Genomic DNA, 25083 nt, shown 5'->3' on the forward strand with positions numbered 1-25083 from the left:
AAGATACCCTCAAGGGATTTTAAGACAAGAGACCTCTTCCAAAGTTCCCATCCCTTTAATTAAGTCTAAGAAAACCAAAGGACCAATCCTATTTGGCCATTATCACAGGCTGAATGAAAAGCTGAATCAAAATGAGCCCGAGCAGTCCCAAGAGAGTGTAGAAAAACCCACCACTTCAAATGAAGAGCGAGGCAGCCAGAACTTCAGAGTGGAGCCAGAGGCCTCAAATATCTGGGAATTCTCCAAAGTCTAGCCACTTTGAAATGGCCAACTACTTAGAGACCAAACTAAGCACAGACAGGGTACATGCATGGTAATGAATAAAATAAAAATTCATCCTGTGGTGAAAAAAATATATGAAATCAGTGGAATTAGACAACTAAGACTTTGCTAACAAAAACACAGCTTGGGGGCAGCCCTGATGGCCCAGCGGTTTGGCGCCGCCTTCAGCCTGGAGGATGATCCTGGAGACCAGGGATCGAGTCCCACGTCGGGCTCCCTACATGAAGCCTGCTTCTCCCTCTGCGTGTGTCTCTGCCTCTCTCTCTCTCTCTCTCTCTCTCTCTCTGTGTGTGTGTGTGTGTGTGTCTGTCTGTCTGTCATGAATAAATAAATAGACTCCTAACTCTTGGAAACAAACAAGGGGTGGTGGAAAGGGAGGTGGGCAGGGGGTGGGGGTGACTGGGTGACAGGCACTGAGGGGGGCACTTGATGGGATGAGCACTGGGTGTTATGCTATATGTTGGCAAATTGAACACCAATAAAGAAATCGGAGAAGAATAAGTAAATAAAATCTTTAAAAAAAATAAAAATAAATAAAAACACAGCTTGGTCAGCAAGGAATGAAATGCATGGAAGACCACAGAAGTGCAGTGAGCAAGGAGCATAGCTGGAGACTGAGAAGAAAAGACATTTTGATCATGGATAAACTGCATGTGCCACCCAAGTTGCCCTGGTTACTGCCTCCCTTCATGCTCATGACATGATAATGGACAAAGCTGTGGGCCAATGAGAGGTAATAGTGTGGTGTGAAGCCATACCCATTGCTTATCAGCTTTCACCAAGGGGAAGGACCAGGGCGCAATTTAAGTGGAACTTAGTGTTTGTTTTCTTTCCTGCTACAATCTTCATTGTCGAACTTCTGGTCACAAGTCTATTCATGGCAGAAAGTATAGATTATGACACAATAGAACTACTGCTTCTCATTATTATCATCAGTTGGACTATCTTGTTGCTGAGTTTGTTAGTCTACTGCCTAAAACTGTGTTCTTCCCTTTTGTTTTCATAGAAGACCAAGTCCTCCTAGCTTTCACTAAAGAGAATGTGACCACTTTGAAAACTCCAAGCATAGGCAACGTTGGATGGAATCTTTCCAAAAGGCAAAGCGCATAGGTCAGTATCTAATTGTTTTATTAATGAGCCAAGGATGTATTCTATTTCCCTGAGGTTACAGGGAGGCAATGCCCAGATAGATAGAAGTTGGGTTATCTTTATGAAAGGAATAAACAGATTTTACTGCCTGGTTCTAGTTGAATTATGGGGGAAGGTCAGAATCTGAGAAAGAAAAGTGACCACGTACAGAGTTGGACAAAGCTACAAGTAATTAAAGGCTTTCCTTTAAAGTCACATGGAAAATTTGGGATGTCTAGAAATACATCCTGAATTTTGACAAGTCATTTTGCCCTCGAGGGAAAGCAGGGGGAAATTAGAAGAATTTTCAGTGCTCCAGAGACTGTCAAGGCTAAAGGGCAAATTCTGATAATGTTTTGAAGGTGAACCATCAGGCACAGAAAGGGAAAAAATGTTGAGGCCCAATCTTTGCAAGATGGAAGGGGAGATAACAGGTAGGGGAATTTTTCATCGAGTGTCCTTAGAAAAGTGACTAAAAGAGAAGATTGAGAATAAATATTAGAAAACATTGAATACAGTTAGGCCCTTTACCAGTCACAGGTTTTTGGCTTTTTATAGTTATTTTTTCTTTAATTTGAGAAAGTGTCCTAAAACTATTGTATTTAATCTTCCCTTGCAGGAAAACAACTATGGACTCTAAATTAAAAGAACTAACCACGAAACTGTAACTTGGACCAATTTACTGAGTGCAAATTGATTTAAAAATGTGTTTAGAGATTTCAGATTTTCAAAAATAATTACCAGCTTGGGAAGTGCCATTTCAACCAACAATTAAAGCTATGTAACTGGGAACAGAAAATTTCCATTGATAAAATTTTAGGGACTTGTTTCAAAATATAGTTTTTGGAACATATTTGGACATTCTGCCCAAGTTAAATGCTTGAGACCTGTGTCAGGGGAGTTAAAAGGCTAAATATTCTCTCAGTGTGAGAATGCACTGTGATCCTGCAGTATGTACACTAAAATAGAACAGAATGGGAATAATTAATTGCAGTGGTATTATAAATTGTTACTTAAGTCACTAATCTTTATATTCAAGTAATATGTAAAGGCTGGGCCATGCTAGAAAGAATATATTTCTGAATCCTAACCTATATCCATGCTAGAGAGAATATATTTTCTGAATCCTAACCTATATTTCCAACTGCCTGCTTGATATCCTCATTTGAATATCTGGTAAAAACATGAATTTAATATGTACAAACAAGTCCAAACAACTCTTCATATAACATTCCACGTCAACTCTTCCCACAGTCTTTCCATCTGAATTGTAATAATTTCGATCGTCAGGTCAAAGTTATCTTGCCATCATTCTTCACCTCTTTCTCACACACCATGTATTGCCCATTGGTAAATCTTATCACCTCCATCCCTGAAATATATTACAGATTTGAATACTTCTAACTATTCCCACCACCATTAACTTGGTTTAAATCACCATCTCTCCTGGGATTATTGTAGTAATCTCTTAACTGGTCTCCCTATTTCTTTGCCGCACTTTAGTCCAGTCTCAACATAAGGTGTCAATCAGATCATGTCACTTCTCTGTTTAAAACCCTCCCATGATTTCCCAGTGCTTTCAGAATATAAGCCACAGTCTTCACTGTGACCTCAAAGCCTCTGAATCATCTGGTCCCCTGACTTCATCTTCAATGACATTCCTGTTTCTCTTCACTTCAGCCACACTGATCTCTTGGCTGTATTCCATTTCAGATATTTGTTTTTGTATTTTTAAAATTATTTTTATTATTCTAACTTGAATTTATGTTTCTTTTTCTAACTTCTTGAGCTTATTCACTTTCCACTTTTTATTTTTAATATAAGAGCTGCTTTAGCTGCATCTAACAGGTTTTGTTATTTTGTATTTGGTCTTTCAGTATTGTCTACTTTTACATATTTTGTAATTGCCATTCTAATTTGTTTTTGACATAAATCAATTTTGAAATTCCCAAATGTATGCTTTAATGTAGTCTTTTAGAATACCTCTAAGTGGAATGCATCGTTGTTGGAAAATATAGTGTGTATGATACTGAATACTTTGAAATTTTGTTGATGGGCTTGATAGCCTAATATAAAATTAACTTTTTTTTTAAAGAAAAGGTTATTTGTTTATTTGAGGAAGGAGAGGCAGAGGGAGAGGGAGAGTCTTAAGCAGACTCTACACTGAGTGAGCCTGACCCCATCTCACTACCCTGAGATGGTGACCTGAGTTAAAACCAAGAGTCAGTCACTTATCAGACTGAGCCACCCAGGTGCCCCTGAGGTTAACTTTTATAAAAGTTTCACATATGGTGAAAAGAATGAATTTCCTAATATGGGAGTATAGGAGTAAGCTTATAAATTTGTTGCACAAATCATTATCAGTCTATTTGTACTTGCTGTGATTATTAATATATTTGGATTTTCTATTTTATTGTTTTTCTTATTTTAACTTCTATTTTGTCATCTTATAATTTTTCCTTGATTGTTTTCATTCTTTTTTTGTCTTTATTTAATTGGTTTTATTTCTCTCATTTCATTTTTTCTCCTGAGTGGTTCTAAGAATGCACAATATATTTCAACACACTGTTACACTTGCAATTTTTATTTTGATTATTTTATTTTAATTCCAGTATAGTTAATATACAGTGTTATGTTAGTTTCAGGTGTACAACATAGTTATTCAATAATTCTATATATTACTTAGTGCTCATCATGATACATGTACTCTTAATCTCCTTCACCTATTTCACTTATCACCCCCACCAACTCCTCTTTGGTAACCAGCAGTTTGTTCTCTATAGTTGATTCTGTTTCTTTTCTTGGTTTGTCTCTCTCTCCTTTTTTGGTCTCCTTTGCTCATTTGTTTTGTTTCTTAAATTCCACATATGAGTGAAATAATATGGCATTAACCTTTCTCTGATTTATTTTGCTTAGCATGATACTGTCTACTTCCAGCCATGTTGTTGCAAATGGCAAGATTTCTTTTTTATGGCTAAATAATATTCCACTGCATGTATATACAACATCTTTATCCATTCATCTCTCTCTATGGACACTTAGGCTGCTCCCATAATTTGGCTATTGTAAATAATGCTGCAATAGACATAGAGGTACATGTATCCTTTTAAAAAATATGTTATTTATTTATTTATTTTAGAGGGAGAGAGAGAGTGTGAGTGGGGGGAGGGGCGGAAGGAGAGGGCAAGAGAGAATCTTAAATAGCCTCCATGTCCAGCATGGAAACTGATTCCAGGACCCTGAGATCCATGACCTGAGCCAAAACAGTCAGATGCTTAACCAACTGAGCCACCCAGGCAACCCTGTCCTTTTGTATTAGTTTTTTCGTATTTTTTGGGTAATAGTAGTGTGATTACTGGATCATATAATATTTCTATTTTTAATTTTTGAAGAAACTCCATAGTCTTTTCCACAGTGGCTTCCCCAGTTTGCATTCCCACCAACAGTGCACAAGGGTTCCTTTTCCTGCACATCCTCACCAACCATTATTATTTTTTGTGTTTTTGATTTTAGCTCTCCCAACAGGTGCATTCCCTACAATGATATCTCATTGTAGTTTTGATTTATATTTCCCTGAGGATAGTGATGTTGAGCATCTTTTCATGTGTTTGTTGTCTTCTCTGGAGAAATGTTTGTTCATGTCTTCTGCCCATTTTTAAAATTTGATTATTTGGTTTTTGAGCATTGAGTTGTAAAAGTTCTTTATTTTTTATTTAATTTATTTGTTTTTATTTTATTTATTTTAAAGACCGTATTTCTAAGTAATTTCTACATCCAATATAGGGCTTGCACTCACAACCCTGAGATCAAGAGTTGCATGCTCTACCAACTGAGCCAGCCAGGCTCCCCATTTAAGTTTTTATTTTAATTCCAGTTAGTTAACATTACAGTGTTATGTTGGTTTCAGGTGTATAATAAGGTGATTCAACAATTCCTTACATCACCCATTGCTCAGCATGACAAGTGTGCTTCTTAATCCCTACCACCTGTTTAACCCATCCCCCCACATCCCTTGCCTTATATTTTGGATACTAACCCTTTATGCATATGTCATTTGTAAATATCTTCTCCCATTCAGCATGTTGTCTTTTAGTTTTATTGCTAGTTTCCTGTTATGCAGAAGCTTTTTATTTTGATGTAGTCCCAGTAGGCTATTCTTGCTTTTGTTTCCCTTGCCTTAGGAGATACATCTAAAAAATATTGTTATGGCCTACACTTGTAGGCTGTACATGTTGTACATTTTCAACATGCCTTCCTTAACTCGAGTTCTAAAATTAGTCATTATCTTTACCATCCTTCTCAACAATACAACATAAGGACCTTGGATGCTTTAACTCTCTTCATCACCTATGTTGGCTTGCTGTGATAAAAGAATAATGGACTCTGAGACATAATGAGTTTTAAGCTGAATTGGCCGCTGGACAAGGCATAGAAAATCTGATCCAATGTGAAGGGATCAGGTTATGGGATAAGGTCTTCAGATTAACTGTCAAAGAGTATCTCCAAGACCGTTAAAGGACTGGGGATTTACATCTAGACATAAAAGAGGGGGCAAGCCCCGGTGAAAACTATCTCCTAGAACAAAGGCAATGGCGGGGCTTAGAAAGTTGAAGAGAAACGATTTCTCACGGTCCTAGAAGTTCGTAGGGAAGTAGCTCAGCTGGATCTAGAACTTGGCACTTGGTGGATGCTAGTATTTCTGGCTTCAAGGCTGTTTCCAGAGCCTACAGTATGCAGGCTTTGGCCTTTGGTATGCATATTGCTTTGCACTATTTCTGGGCCTACAGAGCCCTGGATGTATGTATTTCCTGGTGCTTCGAAAAAGTAGGTGTCCCCTAGCCTTTCTTTGGCCAACCTGCAATTATGTAGCACGGAAGGGATGGGTTACTCTCTCTCAGCACGCACTCAGTTGCATGTCCAGCCTGCTAAGCAAAGTAGGCTCACCCCTTCTGCACAGCGAAGGAAACCACCCACAAAGTGAAAAGGAACCTATTGAATGGGAGAGTTTTTGATGATGGTGTATGAAGCTGCCTGAAAGTTTTACTTAACATAAATGATGATTTTTCTTGTGTAATATCTAGGAGTAGATATGTTCCATATGGTAAGTGTGGGTTTAACTTTATTAGAAACTGCAAAGTTGTTTTCCTAAGTGGCTGTACAATTTTGCATTCCCACCAGCAGGGTATGAATGTTTCAGGGTCTGTGCATCCTTGGCATCACTTATTTTTTTCCCAACATTTGTCAGAAGCTTGAAATGTTTAAACTTTAGAATGTCTTTATATTGACAGAAATGTTACACAGATAGCACAGAGAGCCTTTAATCCCCTCATCCAGTTTTTCCTTTTGTTAACATTATCATTTTCATTTATCATATCACACATCATAATGTACATTTGATAAATGAACATTTATCGAACCTAAGAAATTAACATTGGTACATTACTATTAACTAAAATCCAGACTTTATTTGGATTTCACCAGCTCTTTTATTTATGTTTTCTTTCTGTTCCAGGGTGGTCCAGTCCAGGGGACTTCATTGTATTTAGTTGTTGTGTCTCCCCAGTCTCCCCTGGTTTGTGACAGTTCCTTTCTTTTTTTGTTTGTTTTATGACCTTACCATCTTGAGGAGTCCTGGTTAGTTATCTAGTAAAATGTCTCCCTATTTATGCACATCTGATGTTTTTCTCATGATTATATTGCACTCATGTCTTTGTGGAAAGAGGCTCTTACAGATGAAGTGCCCTTTTTGTCTATCATATTATGAGGTTCCGTGATATTTATACAACTGAAATGGCAATATTAACTTTGGTTAAATTAATTTGGTTAAGGTAGTCTTTGCCGGATTTCTCCCCTATAGTGTTACTATAAGGTTTCCTTTCACATATTTCATTTTAGGAAGTGAGTCACTAAGCCTATTTTTCCTTTCCTTTCTTTTCTTTTTTCTTTTTTTAATTTTTATTTCTTTTTAAAGATTTTATTTATTTATTCGTGAGAGACACACAGAGAGAGGCAGAAACATAGGCAGAGGGAGAAGCAGGCTCCCTATGGGGAGCCTGATGCAGGACTCTATCCCAGGACCGCAGGGTCACGACCTGAGCCAAAGGCAGAAGCTCAACCACCGAGCCACCCAGGCGTCCCTAGGCTATTTTTCTGATAGCAATATAGCAACTCCTTTCTTCTTCTATTATTATTTGCATAATATATATTTTCCTTCCTCTTGCTTTTAATCCTTTTATTTACATTTCAAATGGGACTAATAAATAGCATATAATCTGTTTTAATCTTAAATAGGAATCTCTATTATATTTAGTGTACATTAACTTACATTTAATATAATCATAAATATTGTTGGATTTATATCTATTCTTTTGTCGTTTTCTGTTTATTTGGTTTGTTTTCGGCTCCTTTGTTTCTCCTTTTCTTATCTTCTTTTTTGATTAATGTGCTTTTTATAAAAATATACTTTACTTTTTTAGAATAATTTTAGATTAAAAAAGAATAATTTTAGATTTACACAAAAAATAAGAAGACAGTACAGAGAATTCTCATTTATCCCACACCCACTTTCCTCTGTCATTAACATCCTACAGCAATGTGATACATTTGTTACAATTAACAAACCAGTATCAATACACTGCTATTAAATAAATTCATACTTTATTCAGATTTCCTTACTTTTCCTCTAATGTCATTTTTCTATTCCAGGATTTCATTTAGGATACCACATACTTTCAGGTGTTATGTCTTCTTAGGCTCCTCTTGGCTTTTTTTTTTTTTAAGATTTTATTTATTTATTCATGAGAGACATACGGAGAAAGAGAGAGAGAGAGAGAGAGAGAGAGAGAGAGGGAGAAGCAGGCTCCATGCAGGGAGCCCGATGCAGGACTCGATTCTGGGCCCCCAGGATCACACCCTGGGCTACAGGCGGTGCTAAACCGCTCTGCCACCGGGGCTGCCCTCCTCTTGACTTTGACAGTTTCTCAGACTTTCCTTGTTTTTGATGACTTTGACAATTTTGAGGAGTACTTGTCAGGTATTTTGTAGAATGGCCCTCTATTGGGATTTGTCTGATGTTTTATCTTGTGGTTAGACTGACGTGATGGTTTTTTTGGGAAGAATGCAGTAGAGGTAAAGTGTCCTTCATCACATCATATTTTAACATGACTTATAACTCTTCATGTTGACTTTCATAATCTGGCTAGGTAGTGTTTGCCTCTTTTGTGAAATTTTTCCTCCCTGCTCCCAAACTTCTTTATTTTCCATACTGTCTTTTTAGGAAGTCAGTATGTGCACCCTACACTTAAAGAGTGGAGAGCTATGCTTCCTGTCTTTGAGGACACAGTATCTACATGCATTATTTGGAATCCTTGAATATTTTTAGCATTTTATTTTAATTTTTGTGGTTTTTTAAAGATTTTATTTATTTATTAATGAGACATACACACACACACACACACAGAGAGAGAGAGAGAGAGAGAGGCAGAGACACAGGCAGAGGGAGAAGCAGGTTCTATGCAGGGAGCCTGATGTGGGACTTGATCTCGGGTCTCCAGGATCACGCCCTGGGCCGAAGGCAGGCGCTAAACCGCTGAGCCACCCAGGCTGCCTTTTTTGTGGGTTTTTAAAAAAGATTTATTTATTTATTTATTCATGAGAGACACACAGAGAGAGGCAGAGGCATAGGCAGAGGGAGAAGCAGGCTCCATACAGGGAGCCTGATGTGGGACTCGATCCAGCATTCCAGGATCATGCCCTGAGCTGGAGGCAGACACTCAACTGCTGAGCCACCCAGGTGTCCCTTTGTGGGTTTTTTTCCCACTGTGTCCTTGTATTATTTTTTAAGTGATCCCACTGGCAGGATACATATCTAACCTTTTACACTTTCTTTAGAGTTACAGTTTTACCATTAGAAGTAAAATATAGAAGGATTATAGCCAGTTAGCCCCCTTATCTTCTCCCTTTGTGCTATAGTTATCATATGTATAGTATCTCCATACATAGAACATTCCCCTATACAATGTTATAATGTTATACTTAACATTCATATATATTTCACAGAAATTGGAGATTTATAGTTCTTAAAACATTTGCTTAGGTATTTACAATTTTTTCTTGCTATTCTTTCGTTTTTTCTGTTCCTGATCCTTTGAAGTTTCCTTCTATTTCCACATTTAGAGTAAGTGTGCTAGTGACAAATTCTCTTCAATTCCCTGTGTATGAGAATGTCTTTAATTTGCCCTAATTCCTAAAAACAAAAAAATTGCCTTAATTCCTGATGGACAAGTTCATTGGACATAGAATTACGGATTGATAGTTCTTTCCTTTCTGTACTTTAAAGCTATCTTAACTGTCTTTTGCTTTCCATACATTTTGATGTAAAAATCTGTGACCATTGTAATTATCGATCCAACTTGGAAAGCAAAGAGAAAAAACAATTGGAAATAAAATGAACAGAGTTATAGAGACATTTGGGAAAATGTAAACTGGCCTTAGAATTCTACAAGGAGAAGAAAAGGATATTGGGGTGAAAAGGAAATAATAATAAAGAAATAATGGCTCCCAAATCCCCAAATTTGTGAAATAGATTAATTACAGATTCAAGAATCTCAAACCTCAAACAGGATAAACTTAAAACCATGCTTTTATACATTCTAATCATATTCCCAAAAACCAGATATGAAGGAAAAAATTATGAGCAGCTTGAAAATGTCACATTTTATAGAATTCCACAATTATATATATTACTGTTATGTATTTTTCCACTACCATATAATATGTTCTATTTTTTGTGTATTCAGCATTTGTTTATATTTTCCATATATTTGTTATTCTCTACACTTTTTGTTTCTTCTTACACTTTAGACCTTCTGTATGTGATCTTTTTTTAGTTTTTAATTTAAATTCAATTTAGTTAACATGTAGTGTATTATTAGTTTCAGGGTAGAATTTAGTGATTCATCAGTTACATATAACACCCAGTGCTCATTACCTTAATGCTTGTCACCCAGTTACCCCATGCCCTCACCATTCCTCCAGCAACCCTCAGTTTGTTCCCAAGAGTTAAGAGTCTCTTATAGTTTGCCTCACTCTCTGTTTTTAGCTTATTTTATTTTTCCTTCTCTTCCCCTATGGTCTGCTGTTTTGTTTCTTAAATTCCACATATGAGTGAAATCCTATGGTATTTATCTTTCTCTGACTGATTTTGCTTAGCATAACACTCTCTAGTCCTATCCACATCATTGCAAATGGCAAGACTGCATTCTTTTTGATGGCTGAGTAATATTCCATTATATATATATATATATATATATATATATATACTATCTCTTTTTTTATAAATTTATTTTTAGAATAACACCCAGTGCTCATCCCATCAAGTGCCCCCCTCAGTGCCTGTCACTATCTCTTCTTTATTGATTCATCTGTTGATGGAAATCTGGGCTCTTTCCATAATTTGGCCATTGTGGGCATTGCTGCTATAAACATTGAGGTGCATATGCCCCTTTGAATAGCTATTTTTGTATCCTTTGGGTAAATTTCTAATAGTACAATTGCTGGGTCATAGGGTAGTTCTATTTTTTACGTTTTGAGGAATTTCCATACTGTTTTCCAAAGTGGCTGAACCAGTTTACATTCCCACCAACAGTATAGGAGGGTTCTGCTTTCTCTGCATCCTTGCCAACATCTGCCGTCCATTTTAGCCATTCTGACTGGTGTGAGATGATATCTCATTGTGGTTTTGATTTGTATTTCCCTAATACCGAGTGATGTTGAGCATTTTTTCATTGTCTGTTGGCCATTTGTATGTCTTCTTTGGAGAAATGTCTGCTCATGCCTTCTGCCCATTGTTATCCCTTTTTGTAAAAACTGATATTCAGGTTCTTTAAAATCCCCAGGGAAAAATGCCATTTTACTGGTTACTTTATCTTTTAGGTCCCTACCTTCACTAAGATTTTATCCCAATAATTTATTACTATCTTTTCAGATCCTCTATCCTATGAGAAGAGTTTTTGACTGGTGTTTTTAATAGTTTTCAGCAGGACAAATGGTCAGAATAACTATCTGTCTCCTGCCTGGAGTATGAGAATCAGAAGTCTAACTTTTTTATTATAAGTTTACTTATGTAATTTACTTTGAAATATAAAAATGTCCAGCATTTTTATATGTTTATTTTAGGGAGTAGGGGTGAGACTTTTTACATAAGCCCCTCTTCCATATTACTGGCAGTCTCTGAAGTAAATTTTAAAATGTTTATTAAAGGCTTTAGAGTAAACTAAATGGGAAAACACAATGATATGTTTTATAATAGAGGTAGAAGTTCTAATATTCCTTGATCTTTAATATGCCTATCTAATGCTCATAATTTAAAGTTGTCAATTTTTCTCTTATTTTTGCATGTCTTTAACCCCTAAAGGTGATTGTGTTTTATCATTGTGGTGACTGTGCAGTTACTACAGAGTGTATGATACATGCATGAAATATTTTAATCTGTGTGAAATGTCAGTTATTAGCCTTAAAATTCAGTGCCCATAAATTTATATGGTTTTAACTTTCTGAAATACTTTGTCTTATTTGAAAAATCTTGGGCTGCACCAAAAATATCTATGAATTATTTATGATGATATCTGGGGAGTTGTTTTTAAATATAATGTGAATGTGAGACTTTAAGTAGAATTCACTGAATTCCAACTGAGTGTGTGTCTTTTATGAATCAGTTCTTAGTAGCCATTACTAGATAATAGAAGTAATTTTGTTTGTGGCTTCTAGTTGTAAATAAAATAGTTGTAAAATGGAACCGTTTCTTTGAGTGATTCTTGTTATTAATTAAATTGCAGTTTTGATATTGTAAACTGGTTGTGTAGAATTAGAATGGTTTAAAATGTAGGTAATGGATATATGCATACACCAAATAATTTCTGAAATTGGTGGTTCAAGTATCATTCTGACTGAGAGAAAGGAACTGCTTAGTGACACTACTAAAAACAGTATTTCAATTAAAAATACCAATGAAATGGTATATGCTCTCTTTGGAATACAAGGTGCCTTAAATTTCTTATCTTACTGGAGTTCTTCTCTGGGTTTGAATGAAGGAAGTCAGTGGTAGCTGGAATACCTTCATCTTTTTAGACAGTTGATGCTGCATTAAGATGATATTGACAGAGAGGATTATCTGGATCAGGACCTTTTAAGCCAATTCCAATTTCAAAGTGTTCATGGCCAATTTTGAATGTGGCACATTACAGAAGTTAAGTTTAAAATTGAAAAGAGAGATAAACGCATCTCTTAAAAAGAGACTTTAAAATTGATTGAAAGTGCTCATACTAAAGAATTTGGTAGAGTTAACTTAGAGCTTAGTACATGAACATGTATGGCTTTATTACCGGGCAAATTATCTAAGCTGTTTTCACTCTTTTTTGTAGTCTCAAAGACAAGGCATAACTAATAATACATTCTAACCTGATAATATCATTCAAAAATAGGCTTTAGAACGTCTTAGAAGTGAAGGACATGGGAAAATATACAAACAGACCCTTTTTAAATAAGGAAATACATTTTGAAAGGTATATATATATATATATATATATATATATATATAATTGGTGGGTCATATTTACCTGAAGAAAAACGTTGTGCTGAAATAGGAAATTTGATTATTTTTTAAAAAAGATTTTGCTTATTTATCTGACAGAGAGAGAGCATAAGCAGGAGAGCAGCAGGTAGAGGGATTGGAAAAGCAGACTCTCCGATGAGCGGGGAACCCAATGTGGGGCTTGATCCCAGGGACCCTGGGATCATGACCTGAGCTAAAGGCAGATGCTTCACCTACTGAGCCACCCAGGTTCCCCGGGATTTGATTATGTTAAGTAAAAGTTTATACACTATATTCTGTTGTATGTTATGTAAAATAAACAGGAAGCTATCCTCATGTATTTATGTGCTTAGAAATCCTTTGTAAATTAACATACTAGGAACAAATGTACTGAATTAGTGGGATTGGATGAACGTGACTTGGTAATCAAGACCCAACATTGGTCAGTAAGATTCATGAAGACACAGGCAATATAAGCAGGAAGAGTTTGTATAGATTTTGCATTTGGGGGACCCCCAGAATTGAGCTAAGACATCTTGTGACAAAATTAGTAGGAATCTAAGTGGAGCAAACGTCTTAGTTAGAAACAGACTGCAAGTGCTACTCTTGAATGCTCAGTTTCCTGGGACTCTTCTTCATGCTGATGACATTATAATGGACTAACCTGAATGTTAATAAAGTGAATGGCATTTAGGGGTAGAACAACAAATGCTGTAGCTTGGGCTGCCAAGAGGAAGGAGCACTATAGAATTTGGGAGGACTCTGTACAATTAATAACTCTCCTCCTTGAGAAAGGATTCAATTGTGAGCTCAAGAATCATTTTGCCCTACCTTCTGTTTGTCTCTTCTCTGTCTTCTGTGAATGTGAACTATGTCACCTTTTTCCTTTTATCTGCTGGCATCATATTGAGGAGGCAACCCTGAAATGAGAGATGGAAGGATTCGTTCCCCAGACAGGCTTTCACAAAAAGGCTTGAGTTTTTTTTTTTTAAGATTTTATTTATTTTTTCATGAGAGACACAGAGAGGCAGAGACAGAGGCAGAGGGAGAAGCAGGCTCCCTGTGGAGAGCCCGATGCGGAACTCGATCCCAGGATCCCGGGATCAAACCCAGAGCCAAAGGCAGACGCTCAACCACTGAGCCACTCAGGTGTCCCAGGCTTGGGTTTCTAAGCCTGCTGCTACAGTATCTCTCTCTTACCGTTTGCTGTTGTTAAAGGGGTTGGATCCTGACCCTGAGTAGGAGCAATATGGAGTTTAGTAAGTGCCTGGATCAAATGTTGACTGAGTTAATAGGATTGATGAATCAATGGGAGAGACTGTATTAGTCAAGATAGACTGTGACCATGTACTCACAATTCCCCATTACCTAATCACTGACCTGACTATATTCTAGTCAGGCTTCTCTCCTCCACACAGGTCCCTGAACTTTGGTTTTGCCCCTGAGTAAGCAAGCAAGAAGATGCATACATCCACCCTTATAACTCATTCCATAAATTGGCTGAGGACAGAAAATATTTTTGTTGTTGAAGTGCCTGGATTTTTCCACTTTTTAACCCCCACTGCTTGCCTCCCTCCCCCCTAAAGTTCCTCTTGCCCCTTCCTATTTTTTTTTAAAAAGCCTTTCACTGTTTGATTTTGAGACCCTTGCAGATCTTGAGGTCAGCATGTTCTACTTACTGCAATCATCTTTTGAATAGACTTTCCTTATGTAAGTCCAGATTTGCTATTACTTCACAGCTGTTATAAACAATCCCTGAATTTTAATAGCTTAATACAGAAATGTTTACTTTTTTTCACACTACAAACCAAAGAGCTGTTTCATGCAGTCTTTCAAGGACTAGGTTCTTTCAATGTAATTGTTCCATTGTTTTTTAGAGCTTTGGAGTCCTTCAGTGGATCCTTTGTATTTGTTCAGGAGACAAGGGAGGAGAGTGTGGAGGATTACAAAAGAGGTCAGGCCTACAAGTGACACACTTTATATTCACCCACATTCCATTGGCCAAAACTGAAGCACCTAACTGTGAGAGCTCTAAGAAATGTGGTATAGAAGCAGCAGTTTCAGGTAGAAGAGGAAATTACAGCTATTGCTGAGGGCTAGCATTCTCTGCCACATTGTAGGTCTCTGTCAGAACTAGAAATCACTTTAGTAGTCTGAAATGATGAATGATATGGAAAAATAAGTAATAATAAAAATTTTAACAAAAATATTAGAGTTCTAAAATCCAGATACACAAGTATCAGATTTAAAGCAAGTTACAACTGCAGGAACAAGATAAAATGGCTTAGGCCAATAGCTTATGACACGGGTATGACGTCAACATGTGCTTAAGAGAAAGAATAATGACTCAAATACTATTATACTTCCCTCCACCCCCAAAAAAGTAAAAATCTACTAACAGTGACATGGTAATAACAAGTTTCTTTTAGTAGCAAGCAGAGGAAACTAATTTTAGTATTTTAACAAAATGTTAAGTACACTGAAACAGTACTGTTGTGTCTCATGGTTCTGAAGAAAGATTTTTAATAGCTAAGACACACAAAGGGCAGGGATCATGGTGGATCTGGAACTTCAACAGCAGAAAATTGTGGATCTTCTCCCTAATATTCTGACATTAACATGATTTGGCTCTGGACATTCCCAGACTCTGTTTCAGTATCTTCTAAATGTCCCACAGAAATTATTTTATTTGGTCTATGGATCAGTCGGCGATACAGATTCAAAGTTCACCTGACCATTGGTATTGGTTTCCTCTCTGTATTGAGGTTTTTCCAAGGAATGGGAAGATTACCATGAATCAGACAGTTACCCAAAGAAGAGAGTACTGCAGGTTGGAAGTAAAATAATAAGATTTAAGTAAAGCCCAAGAGAAGTGGGAGATGAGAAGGTGTGATTTCAACCATGCTGTTTGGGTCTCCATTTATTACAATGCCATATGCTGAGAGTAAGTGATACACAGATGAGTTAGACACACAAAACCTAATCTACCCTTCTGCTGTGCTTTGCCACCACGTCACTGGCTGCAATTCCAGATTCCTGTGCTACAGGCCAGAAGGCAAAGTTCCACTCTTCCTGCCTTTAATAATCATCAAATCTAGGCCCACCAGTGTCTGCAGTTCAAGTAGAGAAATTTGTGTGCCATAAAAAGCATACAAACAAAACTGTGGAGATTCATACAAAAGAGAAATGGGGGTGAGAGAGGAAATCATGAATGAAGCAATACTGCAGAATCTTGACAGATGGTATACAGAAACTAATGACTATTTACCATAATTCATTTTTGTTTTCCTCTTAGGCACATAGCTGAACTACATTTCTCAGCCTCCTTTGCAATTAAGTATGGCCATATGACACAGTTATAGTCAATGTAACATGAGAGAAAATAATGTCCTGGCTCATCAAGATTTTTTATATGGGTTCTTCCTTGTCCTTTTCTTCTTCCAACAAACTTATGACAATCACCCAGATGCACTTTGAAGCCACATGCTGAATATGGCAGAGTGGCCATCGACCTGGATCTGTTAATGACAGTGGAACAGAGTGTCTTCCAACAGACCAGAGCCACTCAGGACTGTTAAATAAGAAATTAACCTTTAATATGCTAAGTTATTTTTTACATGTTTTGGTCAATTTAACACACACACACACGCACATGCACACACACACACACACACACACACTAACCTAGTCTAATGTAGAAATTGGTATCATAAGAGAGGGACTACTACAACAAAAATCTAAGCTATGAGTCTTTGGCTTCTTGGATAGGAAAAGATGTAGCAGGCTTGGAAAGTGCACCCCATTTTATGTAGGGTGAAAACATCTGGCAAAACTATCTTTTTCAATACTTTTTAAGCCAAAACAAAGATATAGAGGCCTATAGCTCTAGGGGAAGTTGTGAACAAGAAACAGAGTATGGTACCAGTGTACTGTTCTGAGTTGCCAATCATCTGTTACATTGAGCAAGAAAGAGCCCAGGTACTGAATGAATGATCTCCAAGAACAGAACTAGAACCAATCTGGTCCACTCATACCAGGCGGATATGTAAGAAGGAAAAACTTTTCCTTTCATGTAAACGGCTATACTTGAGTCTGTTGGTTACATTGGCATTGCCATTATTTTAACTAATTGGGTGGTGAGGTGTTGCTGGAGAGCATGAACAAAGCCACATAAGTAATTTAGGAGTACCAAGAAAATGTCAAGGTGTTTTGTTTGTCTAGAACACAGGTTGGCAAATTATGGCTCAAGGGCCAAAGTCAGCCTGCTGACTTCTTTTTTCAATAAAGTGTTATTGGAACACAGCCACATCCATTAATGTATTGTCTATTGTACAGCTATTGTCTTTTGTGTCGTTTATAACATACTGAGTAGTTGCAACAGAGACCGTATGGTTTACCAAGCCAAACATATTTACTATCTGTCCCTTTGCAGAAAAAGTTTGCTGACCCCTGGTCTAGACAGTATATTATAAATAATGTAGGAAAAGTGAGATAATGCCTAAGAATATTTGTTAAAGTCAATGGTGAAGGTCTTAGAAGTCAGAATGAATGGGACAATGAAGAATTATTACAAGTATTTAAAAGGTGAGTGATGTCTGTAAGTATTTCTAGAAATCACATTGTAGGATGACATTGACAAACTAGAGTGGTCAAAGGACAATAAGCATGCAAGTAAAGAATCTGAAACCAGGTCATAAGTGGGAATGGTTGGAGAATCTATAAATATTTAGCCTGCAGAAGAGAAAATTTAAGGTGCACAATATGTAGGTACTCAAATATTTAAAAGCCTGACTAGTGGGAAAAATCCAATTTATTTGCAAATATCCAATTCAGTATCTCATCAGAAGGCAGCGCTTCTCTAAGACACTTGAGTAGAGCTAAATTGAGATTCTTTAAGAGGTCAAATCAAATAAATACAAATATACTCTAAAAATGTCTAGCACAGAGGCATGCCATCTATTTTTTATGTTGAAATTTCATGTTACATTTTCTCATTAATCCACTGCACTTTGACTTGCATCATCACCAAAGCCACTCCCCTGAATTTGCTTTTGCCAAGGTTACCACTAGCAGCTTTGTTGAAAAATTCATTGAATACTTTTCTGGCATTTACACTATTCATGACCTGCTTTCGAAAACCTTCCTGTCACTTTGGTTTTTCAACACTAACCTTGCTGTTTTTTTCCTCTCTGGACATTTCATGTTATTCTCCTTCAAAGGCTCTTATTTCGTTGGCCTTCCATTACATACTAGTTTTACTCAAAGTTTTGCAACGGTCTCTCTTTTGATTTTACCCCATCTCACTGGAGTCTGTTGCATATTCTAAAAGTAGATGCTAAAGCCATAGTGCATCATGTTTTTGAAGCCTTCTTAAGAAGTTGAGAGGTTGGGATGCCTGAGTGGCTCAGTGGTGTAGCGTCTGCCTTCAGCTCAGGGCATGATCCTGGGGTGGCAGGATCGAGTCCTGCATCAGGCTCCCCAGGGAAGCCTGCTTCTCCCTCTACCTCTGTCTCTGCCTCTCTCTGTGTCTTTCATGAATAAATAAATAAAATATTTTTTAAAAAAGGAATTCGGGAGGTTTTAGGATTCATTTTTAAGAAAAGTTTGTCTTATTCAGTGACTTTACCTTCATTTTCAACTGAGTGCCTAATTGGCTCTGTCCTTGGTGCTGGAAACCTAACCGGGTTGCGGGGGAGAGGGGGAATACATGTTTCCTGCTTTTGTGGAATTTTCATTCTAGTTGAAGGTGAAGAAGAGAAGTAAACCAAAGTTAGGATAAACATGAAAATTTCATAGAAGGCCAAGTACTATAAAGAAAATAGACATGACAACTAATCGGGGAATAGCTGGGAACATATGAACTTAGGTAGGATGGCCAGGTATAGTTTCTATGAGTCTTGAATAATGAGAAACTAAGACTTTTGACCTAGGACCTGGATAATAAGAAGGAGTTGGTCATGTGAAGATCTGAGGGAATAGTATGCTCACTGTTTGGAATAGTGAGTCCAAAGACCTGAAGGTGGGAAATAAACGTGGCATGTTGAAGGAACAGAGAGATTAGAATGTAGCTAACAATGGGGGAGAGTAATAATTGATGAGAATAGAAAAATAATGGGAGCCAGAGTATTTTGTGCCTATGGGCTATGATGTGAAGTTTGAATTATCTATAAGTGCAATGAAAAGCGATAAGGAGAGTTTTTAGCATGGTGGTGACATGATATCACATTACCTGTATTTTTCTATTTGTCAAATGATACAAATTATATAACTTTTTACTTTGCTGCAAGGAAATTTAGATGCACAGTAAGTTCTTGACCATGGATATGAATTAGCTTATGACTTCATGTATATTTATTATCTTATTCTTTTTATTTCTGTTACAATTTTTTATGTGTTAGCTTCTATTGAAAAAATGCCTCAAAGTATTTTTGAAGAACTGATAATATGAATCGTATAATACATTCTGACTTGGCATAAGAGCATTGGACTTGGATTTGGTAACCTGAATGCCATGCCGGTTCTACCGCTAAATTATTCATGTGAATTTAGGATAATAATTCAAACTCTGTGCCTTAATATCCTCATCCCCAAACGAGGAAATTAATATTTCTCAGTTCTGTGCTTCTCAGAAATATTGCATGGAGAAGATTGTGACTGTATATAGGCAGATAGTTGTAGAACTATATATATTCAGAGAGTTCTTAAGCTTCCTCCCTGGGCCAAAATTAGATATTAAAATTTGGGGATTCAAGAGGTACATTTATAAGAAGAATCTGGATAAAGTAATGTTAAATATATGGTACCAAACATTTTTAATCCATGTATATTTCATATAGAAAAGGAAATATTGGACATCTCAAGTGTATGCTCTGCCTTAGATTTTTTTTAATAAGGAGGTTGAATCTCCTGACAAACATATGAAATTTGAATCAGGAACAGTTCAATTTCAATGCTAAAATTAGGAGAAAAGTTTGAACAAGTTCTCTGTATGCATCCTCATCAGAATTACTGCTAATGGCTATGTGCAAAGTTTAGCTGATGAATTATTCAGTTTGATATCAATCTTGTCTGTTGCCACAGACTCTTGAAACAAAGAATGCTTTGCAATTCTTAAGAATATACCTTTAGGCAACAATGGAAATATTACTTGACATCCACAGTTCATGCTTTTAAAACTTATTTAAAGTGTAAGTAAATTGCATAAGAAGCTTTTAATTCCTATAACTTTTGAATAATTTATCTTACCTTTTCATCAAGCTCTTGTGTGTGTTTTGCTATGAAATACTGTCAGCTCGATGTGTACATTATTTTAACCCTCGGTAGGACTGACTTTGTAAATATTAACTTTACATGAGTGGCTAATGGGATGACTCCTTAGAAGTCAAGTGTTCTGTGAACCACATTTTGGAAACCACTGGATTATAGAAAACTATTACCTATGCACCGATCCCAGCCTTTAGAACTGTAATGTGTGCATTGATTAGTGTCTTTCCATTTTGTCCATATCAAAACTTAGGTCCCTGTTCATGGCATTGCAGAACTTAAGAAATCTGCTCTCATCATACCCCTTATGCTTCCACATTATGGTCTTCCCAACTATACTTCTCTCCCCACCAATAACCTTTTCTTGCCAGCTTTAATACTATGTACCATTGCAGACTCAGTCTTTTCTCCCATTATGTCACAAGTCTGGAATAGTTACAAATAGTCCTTTCTCTGTACTGACTCTGAGCTTTGCCAGCTGGTTATTTATTATATGTCTCCATGCGATCACTAGAAGTGGTTGTGGCCCTGGGGAAACAACCAGTGAAGGCTGCCCAGGAAAATCATTTGTAGAAGAAAGCCACTCTGTAGGTAGGTATCTTTCATTGGATCCCTGGGATAGACAGAAAAGACATTAAGAAACAGAATTCATACTGTCACTGCAAATGAGTGGAACATAGTACAGCCACCTACATTGCCCTGCCCAAGAAATGGGCCTATTTCAATTACTATAAATTCCCTGAGGACAGAAACTGTATTATTTATCTTCCTATCTCAAGTTCTCTGCATATTAAATGGTACAAATGAGGCCTCCCTACATCCATGTTGAAATGAATTGCAGCAGAGCTCTGAGATATTGCACACCATTTGTTTGTATGCTTTTCATAACGTCGCTGTTCCTTCTTTTTTTCATAGAAAGAAAACCAAACAGGTGTTTCTAACTAGGTAGAAAAGTGACAAAGTTTCAAAATTCTCATAAAGAAATGGAAATGTACTTTTATAAAGCAATGTAGCATGCAGGCAATAACGATAGCATTATAAGCTGTTAGAATATCAGATATTGGAGAAGCATTAGAGCGCTGTTTTGTAAAGCACGGATTTGAGTTGGGACAGATCTAGATTCAGGCACTAGCTCCATTTACAAGCTCTGGACCAAAACTCCAGCTTCCTTAGCTGCTGTATAATGGACACAATTATAGTATGTGTCCACGAATATTTAATCAGGACACTGCATCTAACATACCAAGCAGTGGAAGACTTAGCAGCTATTGTTCCTTTCAAGCTTTTAGATGAAAATTAGGTATTAGGGTAAAATATTAGGTCAGAAAACTTATTAGGTCCACTTTCACATTTAGCATCTACTTCTTAGAAAAGTTCTTACAACCTGGGCTGGGCAAAGGGAATCATGATCAATTTTACCACTATTGCCAACTACCTCTTAGTGTCAAGTAGCTGCCTGGCAACAGAGCCCTATAGGCTCTGTTCTCTTCCCACACCCCATACCCAACTTTGGCTGCCAGGAATCTCTTTTTCTTTCCCTCTTCCTCCTTGCTCTGTTGACCAAGTCCTAGCCCTTAATGCTACTTTATATCCCCCAAGGCCTTAAAGAATGTAATATAACCTGCCTTGTTTTTTCATCTGTGAAACAAGGGTAATAATCTTCTTATCACCTGTGCTCAAACAAACATGGTGAGAATTCATGACATAAAGCAGAGAGGTAATAAAATCTGAGAAATGTCAAAGTATATTAAACTCATTCGAAGCAATAAAGTTTTAAAAGTATAAGAATAGAGTTTGATCAGTAGCAGGGGTGGAGAGCAGACTCCAGAGAGCCCTGAGCAGCTCCACTGCCCTGGCCTTGTTCCCATCACACCCCGAGGGGGGGCACTGTTGCAGGCCACCCCAGTCACCAGCCCACCACCAGGAGTAGCGAGACTGAGACCCCATAGCCACCTGCCACCTTGCCCTTGGCGCCGCCCACATGGAACCCGGATGTGGTTTCATCAACAGCAATGACACCAAGGAAGTTGTATTTGTACACCTGATTGCCAAAAAGAAGAATAACCATAAAGAAGTCCCTTGGCAGTGTAGGAGATGGAGAGCCTGTGGAGTGTGCTGTTGTTGAAGGAGAAAAAGGGTGCAGAGCCAGCCAATAAGGTGACAGGCCCTGGTGGAGCTCCAGTGCAAGGCATTCAGTATGTCCCACCGTGACCATTAGGGACGCTCTCCACATCGCAGTGGTCCTCCAGCCAATTCCCAGAACAATTACCAGAAGAGCAGGAATGAGGCAAAGAAAGAGGATGGGGAGAGTGCTCCTGAGGGCCAGGTTCAACTGCACTGGCTCTATCCTACCTCAGAGGATGTTTCCAATCCTACTACAGGTGGAGACCCCATGGGCCTGGACCACAGTCTTCCAGTCCACCTGTGCGTATTGGGTGTTGGAGGGAGCTGATAAGGAGGCTGCAGGAGAACAAGGTAGACCAGTAGACCATAATGTGTTTCAGGGTTATAGACCACAATTCGGCAGGTGTCTTCCTCGCCAAAGAGCCTAGAGAGAACGGCAATGAACAAAATAAGGAAAATCAAGATCAAAATCAAAATCAAGAATCAAGAAGAAAATCAAGAAAATCACCCAAGGTCAGCAGCCACCTCAACGTTGGTACCACCTCAACTTCAGTTACCAACACAGACTCCCAGAAAACCATAAATCACAAGATGGCAAAGAGACAAAAGCAGCTCATCCACTAACTGAGAATTTGTCTGCTCCCTAGGCTGAGCAGGGAATGAGGGGCTGAATAAATGCCAGCTTACCATCTCTACCATCATCAAGTTTAGTCCAACAAGAATAAATGAATATAAAATCCCAGCAATAAGAAATGACCAAAAGATTGGTGCTGAACACTTTAAATGCTTTCTTTTTGCCCATTGACCAGATAAATAGAACTGTCTGCATTATCTATGCAACTTGAGGTTTTGTTTTTTTAAAAAAAAATTTATTTATTTATTCATGAGAGACACACAGAGAGAGGCAGAGACAGGCAGAGAGAGAAGCAGGCTCCATATAGGGAGCCTGACATGGGACTCAATCCAGGGTCTCCAGGATCACCCCCTGGGCTGAGGGTGGCACTAAACTCCTGGGCCACTGGGGCTACCCACCTTTAAAGATTTTTAAATTGTTTCATATCTGATTAAGTTGAGATTTTTAGGAAATTCATTTTTATTTTGTAAGAAAAGTTTAATTGTTGATTTTTAAAATCAAGTCAACAAATGGCACATACTTGTTAATAGAGGTCTTAAATAATAAAAAAATAAGAATAGCAACATTACAGCATTGATATGCTGAATTTGTCATCAGAAAAATGTCTCTAGGGAGATAAAGTCATCAGAAAAATGTCTCTAGGGAGACAAAGTAAAAACTGCATGCATTAATTCACCCAGTTTTGGTCGGAAATCAACAAATCACAGAATATTTGAGTTGGATGGGAGCTTTGAGATCACATATGTAAACTCTAGTCTGTTGACATGAAAACTTGAGGCTGCAGTAAAAGAAGTGGCCTCCTTAAATTCATGCAGCAGTTTGGTGGAAATGCCAGGTAAATTCCCAATATGTCTTTATGACACAAGACAAAAAATATATTTTGTGAATATTTCTCTAGGTAATTACCACGAGTCAAATTTTTCCAATGGAGGCCCTTTGATCTTAGTACAATGTTTCAGAAACATTAGTCTATCAAGAATTCCAAAATGTAGGAGAAACAGCCCTGACATCTCGTCTCCCCACCACTCTCCACACCATCTCCCCAAAAGATATCACCACAGAACAAGAGCTGCTTTTTTTTTTTTAAAGATTTTATTTATTTATTCATGATAGTCACAGAGAGAGAGAGAGAGAGAGAGGCAGAGACACAGGCAGAGGGAGAAGCAGGCTCCATGCACCGGGAGCCCGACGTGGGATTCAATCCCGGGTCTCCAGGATCGCGCCCTGGGCCAAAGGCAGGCGCCAAACCGCTGCGCCACCCAGGGATCCCGCAAGAGCTGCTTTTAATAAACCTCAGAATAGAGGACAATATAGTGATTATTTTCAGTGGTACAATCTGGACCAAAAAAAGTTCTGGTTATCTAGCAAAGACTGAAACAAAACTTATTGCAAGGAACCAAAGGCAGTGCCTCTTGGTTCTCAGTCAATGACAATTACATAATATTTAGAATACCTTTGTCTCCTCAATGATCTGTGGCTTTGGTTTAACATGAAAGTGAAAGGCTAATGGAACTATTAATCTTCATTACCCTAATAGTCCTTAAAGTCCTATTAGGGTAATGAAGATAGAAACTATTCCAGATTCTTCACATCATTATGGTCATTGACAACCTGAGAAGCAATATCAGCCCCTCTCCACATCAGTGCTTATTTCAAACCCTTAAAATGGAGGGGATTTTCTGAAGGCAGGGGGTGATGGCCTTGAAATTGAGATGGATGTTAACTAGAGATGAAACTTGCAGCAGAAACATGTCTCTTAAGATATTCAAAACACACAGCAAAATGCCTACAGGTATGCCCCAAAGAGAACCCATATTTTGGAAGAAACTCCTTGGTAAATGTTAAAGATATATTTAGAAACTTGATTGATGAAATTCTTTACATTCAAATCTGATACAAGCAGAGGCCAGACTTATACCTCAAAAACAAAACAACAAAAATTGGGGCACTAAATGGGGAAAAGACCAATCATCTCCCAGTATCAATGGTGAATATAATTGGGGCAGAGTACTATGAAATTATTGTGAAAATACTGAGCCCTGCTCCCCATCCTCCTCCCCAC

General features: G+C 37.6%; 1 long non-coding RNA gene and 1 pseudogene across 1 annotated transcript; both read left to right on the top strand.

The window, feature by feature from the left end:
• The first annotated feature begins 1041 nt into the window (after window positions 1-1041).
• On the top strand, window positions 1042-2209 carry LOC112668568 (uncharacterized). The gene is made up of 2 exons (XR_003141722.3): window positions 1042-1392; window positions 2030-2209. It is a non-coding gene; the product is annotated as an uncharacterized LOC112668568 (long non-coding RNA).
• Window positions 2210-22244: 20035 nt separating this feature from the next.
• Window positions 22245-23034, top strand: LOC112668536 (Y-box-binding protein 1-like; annotated as a pseudogene).
• The last annotated feature ends 2049 nt before the right edge of the window (window positions 23035-25083 follow it).

Source organism: Canis lupus, chromosome X, assembly GCF_003254725.2.
Source record: "Canis lupus dingo isolate Sandy chromosome X, ASM325472v2, whole genome shotgun sequence".
NCBI lineage: Eukaryota > Metazoa > Chordata > Mammalia > Carnivora > Canidae > Canis > Canis lupus.